The 12,518-nt window shown below is 43.2% G+C and overlaps 1 long non-coding RNA gene and 1 other non-coding gene across 2 annotated transcripts in view; both read right to left on the bottom strand.

Annotated features, from left to right (window-relative positions):
- Positions 1-12,518, bottom strand: part of LOC124787784 — an 847,274-nt gene that overhangs the window by 781,888 nt on the left and 52,868 nt on the right. The gene's annotated exons all lie outside the window — the stretch shown is intronic.
- On the bottom strand, positions 6,010-6,086 carry Trnas-cga. Its single transcript has one exon. It is a non-coding gene; the product is annotated as a tRNA-Ser (tRNA).

Here is a 12,518-nt window from a genome sequence, read left to right as displayed (position 1 = left end):
CTCATTAGTTATGTGATCTACCCATCTAATCTTCAGCATTCTTCTGTAGTACCACATTTCAAAAGCTTCTATTCCTCTTCTTGTCCAAACTATTTATCGTCCATGTTTCACTTCCATACATGGCTACACTCCATACAAATACTTTCAGAAACGACTTCCTGACACTTAAATCTATACTCGATGTTAACAAATTTCTCTTCTTCAGAAACTCTTTCCTTGCCATTGCCAGTCTACATTTTATATCTTCTCTACTTCAACTCCCCAAATAGCAAAACTCATTTACTACTTTAAGTGCCTCATTTCCTAATCTAATCCCTCAGCATCACCCGACTTAATTCGACTACATTCCATTATCCTCATTTTGCTTTTGTTGAGGTTCATCTTATATCCTCCTTTCAAGACACTGTCCACTCCGTTCAACTGCTCTTCCAATTCCTTTGCTGTCTCTGACAGAGTTACAATGTCATCGGCAAACCTCAAAGTTTTTATTTCGTCTCCATGGATTTTAATACCTACTCCAAATTTTTGTTTTGTTTCCTTTACTGCTTGCTCAATATACAGATTGAATAACATCGGGGAGAGGCTACAACCCTGTCTCACTCCCTCCCCAACCACTGCTTCCCTTTCATACCCATCGACGCTTATAACTGCCATCTGGTTTCTGTACAAATTGTAAATAGCCTTTCGCTCCCTGTATTTTATCCCTGCCACCCTTAGAATTTGAAGGAGAGTATTCCAGTCAACATTGTCAAAAGCTTTTTCTAAGTCTACAAATGCTAGGAACGTAGGTTTGCCTTTCCTTAATCTAGCTTCTAAGGTAAGTCGTAGGGTCAGTATTGCCTCTATTGCCTCACGTGTTCCGATATTTCTACGGAATCCAATCTGATCTTCCCCGAGGTCGGCTTCTACTAGTTTTTCTATTCGTCTGTAAAGAATTGGCGTTAGTATTTTGCAGCCGTGACTTATTAAACTGATAGTTCGGTAATTTTCACATCTGTCAACACCTGCTTTCTTTGGGATTGGAATTATTATATTCTTCTTGAAGTCTGAGGGTATTTCGCCTGTCTCATACATCTCGCTCTCCAGATGGTAGAGTTTTGTCAGGACTGGCTCTCCCAAGGCCGTCAGTAGTTCTAATGGAATGTTGTCTACTCCCGGGGCCTTGTTTCGACTCAGGTCTTTTAGTGCTCTGTCAAACTCTTCACGCAGTATCGTATCTCCTATTTCATCTTGATCTACATCCTCTTCCATTTCCATAATATTGTCCTCATGTACATCGCCCTTGTATAGACCCTCTATATACTCCTTCCACCTTTCTGCTTTCCCTTCTTTGCTTAGAACTGGGTTTCCATCCGAGCTCTTGATATTCATGCAAGTGGTTCTCTTCTCTGCAAAGGTCTCTCTAATTTTCCTGTAGGCAGTATCTATCTTACCCCTAGTGAGATAAGCCTCTACATCCTTACATTTGTCCTCTAGCCATCCCTGCATAGCCATTTTGCACTTCCTGTCGATCTCATTTTTGAGACGTTCGTATTCCTTTTAGCCTGCTTCATTTACTGCGTTTTTATATTTTCTCCTATCGTCAATTATATTCGATATTTCTGCTGTTACCCAAGGATTTCTACTAGCTCGTCTTTTTACCTACTTGATCCTCTGCTACCTTCACTACTTCATCCCTCAAAGCTACTCATTCTTCTTCTACTGTACTGCTTTCCCCCATTTCTGTCAATCGTTCCCTTATGCTCTTCCTGAAACTCTGTACAACCTCTGGTTCTTTCAGTTTATCCAGGTCCCATCTCCTTAAATTCCCACCTTTTTGCAGTTTCTTCAGTTTTAATCTACAGTTCATAACCAATAGATTGTGGTCAGAGTCCACATCTGCCCCTTGGAAATGTCTTACAATTTAAAACCGGGTTCGTAAATCTATGTCTTACCATTATATAATCAATCTGATACCTTCTAGTACCTCCAGGATTCTTCCATGTATACAACCTTCTTTTATGATTCTTGAACCAAGTGTTAGCTATGATTAAGTTATGCTCTGAGCAAAATTCTACCAGACGGCTTCCTCTTTCATTTCTTACTCCCAATCCATATTCACCTACTAAGTTTCCATCTCTCCCTTTTCCTACTCTCGAATTCCAGTCACCCGTGACTATTAAATTTTCGTCTCCCTTCACTACCTGAATAATTTCTTTAACTCATCATACATTTCATCAATTTCTTCATCACCTGCAGAGCTAGTTGGCATGTAAACTTGTACTACTGCAGTAGGCGTGGGCTTCATGTCTATCTTGGCCACAATAATGTGTTCACTATGCTGTTCGTAGTAGCTTACCCACACTCCTACTTTTTTATTCATTAAAAGACCTACTCCTGCATTACCCCTATTTTATTTTGTATTTATAACCCTGTATTCACCTGACCAAAAGTCTTGTTCCTCCTGCCACCGAACTTCACTAATCCTACTATATCTAACTTTAACCTATCCATTTCCCTTTTTAAATTTTCTAACTTACCTGCCCGATTAAGGGATCTGACATTCCATACTCCGATCCGTAGAACGCCAGTTTTCTTTCTGCTGATAACGACGTCCTCTTGAGTAGCCCCCGTCCGGAGATCCGAATGGGGGACTATTTCACCTCCGGAATATTTCACCCAAGAGGACGCCATCATCATTTAACCATACAGTAAAGCTGCATTCCCATGGTATGTCAATTCCTTAATAGTGCGTCTTTTTTTCTCTTAAAATGTATTTCGAACAGCTGTTCGCCTGAATGACGTAGTGCCCGGACACGACCACCGACCTGTGCAACAAACTTCAGTCTTCGGACCAGGCGATGCATTTTCATTGATTGAACGTCTAATCTCGTTGATACTGTGCCCACTGTAATCTTAACTCACCATGTTATGTCAATATGGAAAGGTATAGGTATCGTCTGCCGCTGAATCCCGTGTTCGCTGATTTGAACTGGACGGTGTGCTCCGAAACACTTCGTGCCTGCACAAGCATTGTAGATGTCAGATATGCCACAGATCGCTGCCTATCCTTTACAGGGCAGGCAGGTCTCAGACCTCCACGTTTCTATGATGAGGCGTGGACGTCCAGCTCCTTGACGCCTATTGGTGGTTTCACTGTCGTTCAAACCTTTTCATAGATGTTCACGGTCGTACCATGCGAATAGCCTCGCCGTTTCCGAGATGCGATCCCAGGCGGTGGCCATAACTATTTTGGCGAAGTCACTCGTGTCAGCAGATTTCCGTATTAATGGCCTTGCTGTCGATAGAATTATCCCTTATTAGCTTCTGCCGCGCATATGTACGGTACTTTCCATACAGTGTCACGTGGGCGCAATGAAACGAGCGGCATTCGACCTTGCTAACTTTTATGCACAACGATAGCTACTTGAGTAAGTTACACATTAATCACCAATTACTTACAATATGTCCCCATATTATTCCTAAGACAGTATGTCTAGTCTTTGAAATATGATTAAATTCCAGAAATCCACGAACTGAACAAGATCTTCAGACATTTAGAAGCTTATTATGAACAGTGGCAGTATCTGTTGGAGGTCACATTGATTTGTTTCTAATTCGCAGCATTTAATTCATATTAGGCTTGTTTCTAAATGACCTACCTACCCCAGATAATCATTAATACTGACGGAAACAATAATTATTCAAATGAACCGTAATATACAAGAATGTAAAATGAAGCTTGAAAACTGAAATTCCGACCACCATAAAATAAGTAACGCATTGATCAGTTCATAAGTTTTGAAGCTTCCTGGCGTATTTTAACTGTGAACCGCACCAGGACCCGAACATGGGATCTCTGCCTTTCGTAGACAAGTGTTCTGCCGACTGAGCTATGCAAGTGCGATTCAAAACTCATCCACATAGTTCGAATACCGACACTATCTCTATCCCAACTTCTAAACGTCACAATTCTCCTGCATACCTTGGCACTTGCCTGCGAAAAGCAAAGGTCATAGATTAGAGCGCACTAAATGAACCTACGTGGAACATACAGGAGGAAGGGAATAATACTTTTGTGTTGTTGTACCCACTTATAAGGTTTGTAATGGAAAATAACACAGCCACAAGCCGAAGGAACAGAGAGTGGTCCAACATTATGTTAGAGCAAGGAGTTTGGAACCGTGCAATTGTGCTTGGCAGGAAACAGAACAACGAATAACAAAGTTAAAAATATTATTATTTGTCGTATAGTCACATTGGAAATCAACTCTTATAACTGAACATTGACAGTGCTATGAACAGAAACGAAGTTATGTGCGTTTCATCCAATGATACAGACTTATTGAAAAATACGATGTCTGTTACATCCGTTATGACCTAGGATGTGTGGTCTGCGAATGTTAATTACAATGAAGAAATCTTTAATTCTCCACTGGGCAAGAAGTTTTATTTCATCCAATAAGCATATCGACGATTACGCTCATCAACCGGTGGAACAATCTGATCATATTAAAATGTTATACGTTTACATTTTCACCGTTTCGATGTGCTGAAAGTGTTGGAAATAAGCAATTTGCATGTTCGTCGACGAGCCTCATTTCATTACCGCATATGATTAATTACTCAAAGGCTTAAAATATTACTGTTTTTAGAAGTCGAAGTATTCACCGAACATTAGCAGCCTCAAATTATAGTTCTTTTTTGAGTTTTCCGAACTTATCACAGGTGATTTATCATTAGAAGATAGAATCCAATTACCTGTATATGTCTCATAAAGCTCGTTACAAGAGCAGCAACTGTTACTGAAAGCGGATTTTGTTGCAGCAATCGATCGAGAACGTCTTCTAGATCTGCGCGATTTAGAGACCAGAACGTGACTACCAAATACATAGGGTGGTTAAGCTCGAACGGGCCCGTCGCGGCAACGCTACTGTGTAATGAGTGCAGCCTAGTCGCACTCGTCGATACTGGGAAGGCTGTTAATTAAAAGTTGTGGGACACTAACGGGTATCCATCGTCTCCTTAATTACAATTAATTGGAGTCGTGCGCCAAGGACTCTGAGCCATCAGGCATTATTCAGTGTCCATTTCTCAGGCAGCGCTGGGTGACAGCTGACTCCTACAGCTGCCTGTGTCTCGCAAGGAAGTAGTACGTATACAGAAAAGCGTACCTACCGTAAGCAAGCCGCACGCACAGGAGGATGCCAGTTTATGGTTGCAGAAAAAGCAAATTCAATGATGAAATTTACTGGAAGAAACCTTAGTTCGATTATTGTTGAGCATTGGTCATCACTCTGCGACTTGTGCTACTGCTTTGGATTTTATTGCCCTTGCTTGAGAGTAGTGTAACCCTTGAAGGTTTCGCCCACTATTCTCGGGGTGTTGGTTTGAAGCGTTTCTCTGTTTTTGTTCTCTTAGTCTGGGGCCCTTAGCAAGTAGGATTCGTAGAGGCAACATGGGAGATCCAAATGGAAGTGTTACGGGAAATGCTCATCAAATTACAAAGCAAAACACTGTAACAGAGGTTTGTGCGTCACAGAGTCGTTCACTTAAAATTTAAGGTAGTACGCACCATGTAGAATCAGACAGTGTATTACCTCACCCCAAGTATATCATCCCTATGCCCAAAACAGAAAAAAAACTTGAGTACGTGTTGAGGCGTACAGGAAGTTTTAACTCTTCTCGCGAACTATTCACGTTTGGTAGGGGACCTGGGAAAATCCGTGGAACGTAAGGTACTTTTCGCCACAAAAAGAGAAAGTGCCTTACGGAGTATCGATGTAAACTTTAGAAATTACATTTTCCGCGTAGTGTATTACTGTAAGTATTTATTAGTTTACAATCACGATTTCAGATATTAAGAACTGTAACAACATAAACTTCTCACGAAATTTGTGTCTTATTTGCCGTTACGAACATTGTTCTATCTTAAATCATATCTCAGTGAATGCTAGTTTGTTACTAGAATGAGATTTTCACTCTGCAGCGGAGTGTGAGCTGATATGAAACTTCCTGGCAGATTAAAACTGTTCGCCGGACCGAGACTCGAACTCGGGACCTTTGCCTTTCGCGGGCAAGTGCTCTACCAACTGAGCTACCCAGGCACGACTCACGCCCCGTCCTCACAGCTTTACTTCTGCCAATACTTCGTCTCCTACCTTCCAAACTTTACAGAAGCTCTCCTGCGAACCATGCAGGAGAGCTTCTGTAAAGTTTGGAAGGTAGGAGACGAGGTATGGGCAGAAGTAAAGCTGTGAGGACGGGGCGTGAGTCGTGATTGGGTAGCTCAGTTGGTAGAGCACTTGCCCGCGAAAGGCAAAGGTTTCTAGTTTGTTACGTTTTCATTTTTTGTTAATTGTTAACATTTTTATTTGCTTAACATTAAGAATTTCATTTGTGAACCCTTTATGATGCAGTCTTAATGTTTTTAATTGTACTCGCCATATCTAAATTTACTTATAATTTCTAATATTTTGTGTGAACTTTTTACGCCATTTTCCAATTTTGACGCTAAACTTCTCATTAAAATTTACTAATCTGTTTTTTAACCTAAGAGCTGGAAATTACTTCTGACTCGACAACCAGACTGGGTCTCTTGTGATACACTTCATTCTTGTTGTTTTGCCATAGTTAAGTTTTTCAACACCATTTCTCAATAAGAATACGACTGAATTTAATTCAATGACGACTGACATAATTAGATTTTATCAGCAGATTTTGTGAAGGACGTTTCGTTAGACCTAAAAGTTTATTCTTAGTTCGAAACTCTCTCAGGTAAAATTAGTACAAAAATAATTAAACATATTTTAGTAATATCCTACTTTTCTTAACCAGATTTTCCTGCACTGCTAGTAGTCTGCCCTTTCCACCAGTCAAGCGTCCATTAACCCATTTCTATCGACCTCAGTCAAACTGCCAATTTTTTCAGCCCAGAGATTGATTTGTTGTAGATCTCCGCGAGAGCCTATATGGATGTCTGTTCCTCTCAGTGTAACTTCTGCAACCCACACCCATTTGAACCTGCTTATTGTAGGCAAGCTTTGGTCTCCCTGACCGATCCCTTTATTAGTGAAGTTGTTTCATAAAGCTGTTTTCTCTGCAGTTCGATTCAGTACCTCCTCAAAATCCAATATCCTTGACACCCATTTGTTGTAAGATATTGGAACATATTCCACGCTCAAACACAATGAGATATTTCTAACAGAACGACCTCCTCCATGCCAACCAGTGCGGATTTCGAAAGCCATAGATAATGTGAAACCCAACTCGCACTTTTCTCACAGGACATCCTGAATGCCTTAGATCAAGGTAATCAGGTAGATGCAATATTTCTCGATTTCACAAAATCAGTACTGCATCTATGCTTGTTATAGGAAGTACGCTCGTAGGTAGTATCAAGGAACATTTATTAATGGACTGAGGATTCTTTATATATGGAGGACGCAGTATGTTATCATGGATGCAGACTCGTCGACAGATGCTGAAAGAACTTCGTGTATTGAGACCCTTGCTCTCGTACATTCATGACATAGCAGACAATATTAATAGTAACCTCAGACTTTTCACAGATGATACAGTTATCTATAATTAGGTACAGCCTCAACGAAGCTTCAAAACCATTCACTGGGAGCTGGATAAGATTACAAAGTGGTGCAAAGATTGGCAACTTCTTGTAAATGTTCGGAAATGTAGTACTGTGCACTTCACAAAAAGAAAAAAAATAGTATCCTATGAATAATGTCGGTGAGTCACAGCTTCAATCGGCCAAATCATACAAATACGTAGTTGTAACACTTTGCAGGGGTATGAGATGGATGACCATGTAGGCTCAGTTGTGGGTGAAGCAGGTGGTAGACTTCGCTTTATCGGTAGACTATTGTGAAAACGCCGTCAGTCTAAAAAGGAAATCGCTTACAAATCACTCGTGCAACTCATTCTAGAATAGTGCTCACGTCTGGGATCCGTATCAAATACGAGCAACAGGGGATCTTGAACGTACACAAAGAAAAGCGGCACAAATGGTCACAGGTTTGTTCGACTCGTGGGAGAAGGTCGCAGATACGCTGAAGGAACTGAACAAGCAAACACTTGAAGAAAGACGCAAACTATCCCAAAAGAGTCTGAGCTTTAAGAACCGGCTTTAAATGATGACTCTGGGAATATGAAACCCCCTACATATAGCTCCAACAGGGACAGTGAGGACAACATGAGCTAACTACAGCAAGCACAGAGGCATTCAAGCAGTCGTTCTTCCCATGCTTAATATGTGAATGGAACGCGAAAAAGCCCTAATATAACTGGCGTAAGGGGATGTACCCTCTGCCATGCACTTCACAGTGGTTCGCTAAGTACAGTTGCAGATTACCCATCTGATCTTCGGCTTTATTCTGCAACACTACATTTAAAAAGCTTGTACTCTTCGTGTCTGTATTGTTTATTGTCCCCGTTCCACTCCCATGAGCAATCGAGGTAAATACTTCCAAAACAGACTTTGGAATACGCTTTCACTCTACATGTACCAGAAGCAGTACATCATACCCGATATACAGTAGACTCCACATTTCATTTTACGCTGAGAAATTACAGACGATTCCAAAGTCAAATATGTAAAGCCAGTCAAAACAAGTGGCACGCCTAGATAATTCGTGCTGCTATCCAAAACCGTGAACAGCAATGAAGACCACTGTGAGTGAAAGTAAAAACTATGTGACTGCTGTTCTTCGGAGAAAGAAAGCGAAAAGAAAAACAAAATACTCTAGCTTCTCATTTCACTGTAACTGAACTACAAAACAAAGTAACGTCTTTTTTTACATAAAAGCACGCAAGCCGTCTCAAGATGGATGTGTGTATTCGGAACTGGTAACGGTGCTTTTACAATAAGGTAAACCAAGTTGGGGTGGTTGTTGGCACGGATTTTCAAAATTGTCGTTGACAAAATAGGACGGAGCTTCCTAGTAAGCGTCTCCAACTTCGAAGAAGCCAAATAGAGTACAAACCCGCAATGGAGCATTTAATGGAAACAAATACGGTAGGGGGACAGATTGTTGACTTTGTTAGCGTGCCTACCTAGTGTTATAGGATTTTTCCACCTTCCGCTCTCAATCGTGATATGAACCGACAGCGTGGTCCGCGCGGCTAACCAGGTGGTGGCGTTTGGCAGACGGCGCGGTCCATTAGTTAGCTGGGAAGCAAGGTGCCCCGCGGTCCTTAATGGAGCTGGTGGCCTCTGCCTGGCAACGACGCCGCATTCCGTGACGGATGCCTGGTCCCCTGTGCCGCAATCAATGGGAAGACCTTAATGCCGCTGGCCGTTATTCACCGCCGTGTGGGTTTGCACGTCGGCAGCGCTTACACTCGCCTGCCAGCGCCGCTTTAAGACCCTGTTGGCGGCACGGTGTCATAAATCTGTCCTGCGCTAGCTAGCCGCTTCAAAAATACGACCGACAGACGTAATGCTGTAGTTTAATAGTGGTGCACATTGTACGGGCAGCTGGTGGGGTATTAACATAGAACCCTGCTACAATATATTACCGAGGACATCGCGAAAGCAACAATTAAAGTAGTTATTTGGTCAGTCAAAGCTAGCTGTGAGAGACAGAAATTTTCTTCATCGATGACTGGAAATCCATAGCTAGAAAAAATTAATAGAACTTCCCTTATCACGCAATTTACGCTCATCAGCTGGTATACGGACGCAGGAGAAAAAAAAAATGCCTTGCCTGTATTCTAATTTTCGAGAAAAACCTTCTTACACTACCCAAGAGAAACAGTTACGCGCCCAGAAAGGGAGCAGGACACGTAATGAAATTTCACCGGATGGGAGGGTTTAAGCCTTTACTCCAGTGAGTAAAATAGCTAGTCAAATTTACGGAGAAATTGGCAATATGTGCCCATTTGTCAGTATGACGTTGCATCCCCTATGGACAGGGCACATAAACAAGGGTACCATAAAGCCGTTTTATACTATACTGAGGCGAGGTGGCCCGTAACAGTGGTCCTTCACTTCCTGCACGCCGTCACTCGGGCGGAGTTCAGGCCCAACATAGTCCCACACATGTTCTATCGGACACAACTAGTGGCCTTCCTGGCCGCGGGAGTACCTCAACAACACGCTAAAAAATCCATAGAGACACGAGCCATGTGTAAACGAGCATTGTCCTGGTCAAAAATGGCACTAGAGTTAACACACGAGGACGCAGGAGGTACCAGCTGTACCAGCAGAGTTCCCCCACTCACTACCAGCCGTGACCTGAAGTCATATCCGATGGTGTCCGGAGACATCAGGGTAACACTTTGGCAGAATGGGACCTCTTCGAAGGTTCCCGCCACACATGGCGACTATGACCATCTGGGATAGTGCAAAACTGCGATTTATCACTGAACACAATGCGATGCCACTGATCAGCGCCCATGGTTCCAGGGCACAGTATCACTCCAAACGCAGCCGTTTGTGCTGTGGCGTCAATGGCAGTGTACGAAAGGGACGGATGACGCTATTCTCCGACGAATGGTGCGGGATGATCGAAAATGTTGACAAGAGTCTCTTACTTGTTCTCGGATGGTAGGCACAGAAAGGGTTACGATGTGGTTGGTGCAGAACACCGCGATCCTGGAGACCGACAATGACGCTCTTTTCGGAAGATGCAAACAACGCTGTCTCTCACGCGGAGCGGCATCTCCGTGTCCTTCACAACGATCACACAACATCTGACGCTGTTAACGCCCCTTATATACCCTACCAAGCCTGGTAGCAATACTAAAAAACTAACAACACTAACGCACCCTTACGGCCATTCTACCTTGCCACAGAGTACTGCAAATTTCACCATACATACTGACCGATGGTGGCTGCGTGTGAGCACTCACACTCGAGAATGTCTTCAGGGTGCTTCGGTTTTATTGTCAGGCAGTACATGCACTCTTCTTTTAATATTGCAGTTAATATAAATGATACACACGAAAACATTTTATTTTATTCGTTAGAATACATCAACATTAGAAAATTACAGTTACAATGAAACCTGCGTTTCCGTGGCTGCTTTGCAGGAAGGTATTCCAGGCTCTAATTGTAGAGCATTCATTGAGTAGTCACTAATTTTCAGAAACTAGATGATGTCGACGTTACGAATTCTCACTGCAAGTTTTTGAAGCGAATGGCTTATCTGGACAGTATATCCAAATATTTGCTGGACAACAATGCGATCCTTCGTTACCACAACTTTAACTGCTGACTTACTCAACTTCATTTTCAACATCGTATGTCTCGTCTTGTTTGGTAACTCCACGATGTTAGATTCAGGTTGAAGACATGGTACACAGAAGCTACGTAAGGATCTTTTTCCTTTAAAAAAAAGCTAAGCCTCTCTTGCTACCTGTCTTCCACACACGCAGCTCACAAGCATTTTCTACATTTCCTTTCGTCCTTTAAATCCAATTTTGTTGTCAATTTTAAATTTCTTACATGTTTGGAAAATGCATTCTCCCGGAATACAGAAAAACAATGTGTGGAGATCCATTCCTTAATGGGCTAAAATTGTTTTTCCCAGCAAAAGATCTAAATACAAATAATTTCAATATGATGCGATATGCTGGAATTTCCATAAAACATAATATTTAAATTAAATCTTGGAATGGAAATGACCGTTTGGCGTCATTGGCCGGGAGGCCCCTTGCGGGGCAGGTCCGGCCGCCTTGGTGCAGGTCTTATTACATTCGATGCCACATTGGGCGATCTGCGCGCCGGATGGGGAAGACAGTACAATACCCAGTCCCTGAGGGGAGAAAATGCCCGACTCAGCTGGGAATCGAACCCGGGCCCTCAGGACGGCAATCCGTCACGCAGACCACTTTTTTTCAGTTTGTCCGTTGTTGATCGTTGTGTTTGGTCGATGCGGACGTCACGTGACATCATTTCAAGGTCGTTGTTGATCCTTTCGCTCAGTTTTTTTTATTACAGAGGCCAACCAGCGCTCTGACCGAACACGCTGAGCTACAGTGCCGGCTACTACTCAGCTATCGGGGCGGACAGTCTTGGAAAAATAGACATACACTCCTGGAAATGGAAAAAAGAACACATTGACACCGGTGTGTCAGACCCACCATACTTGCTCCGGACACTGCGAGAGGGCTGTACAAGCAATGATCACACGCACGGCACAGCGGACACACCAGGAACCGCGGTGTTGGCCGTCGAATGGCGCTAGCTGCGCAGCATTTGTGCACCGCCGCCGTCAGTGTCAGCCAGTTTGCCGTGGCATACGGAGCTCCATCGCAGTCTTTAACACTGGTAGCATGCCGCGACAGCGTGGACGTGAACCGTATGTGCAGTTGACGGACTTTGAGCGAGGGCGTATAGTGGGCATGCGGGAGGCCGGGTGGACGTACCGGCGAACTGCTCAACACGTGGGGCGTGAGGTCTCCACAGTACATCGATGTTGTCGCCAGTGGTCGGCGGAAGGTGCACGTGCCCGTCGACCTGGGACCGGACCGCAGCGACGCACGGATGCACGCCAAGACCGTAGGATCCTACGCAGTGC

Source organism: Schistocerca piceifrons, chromosome 3, assembly GCF_021461385.2.
Source record: "Schistocerca piceifrons isolate TAMUIC-IGC-003096 chromosome 3, iqSchPice1.1, whole genome shotgun sequence".
Classification (NCBI taxonomy): Eukaryota; Metazoa; Arthropoda; class Insecta; order Orthoptera; family Acrididae; genus Schistocerca; species Schistocerca piceifrons.
Note: the sequence above shows the minus strand (reverse complement) of the source record. Positions and strands in the feature narration are given on the sequence as shown.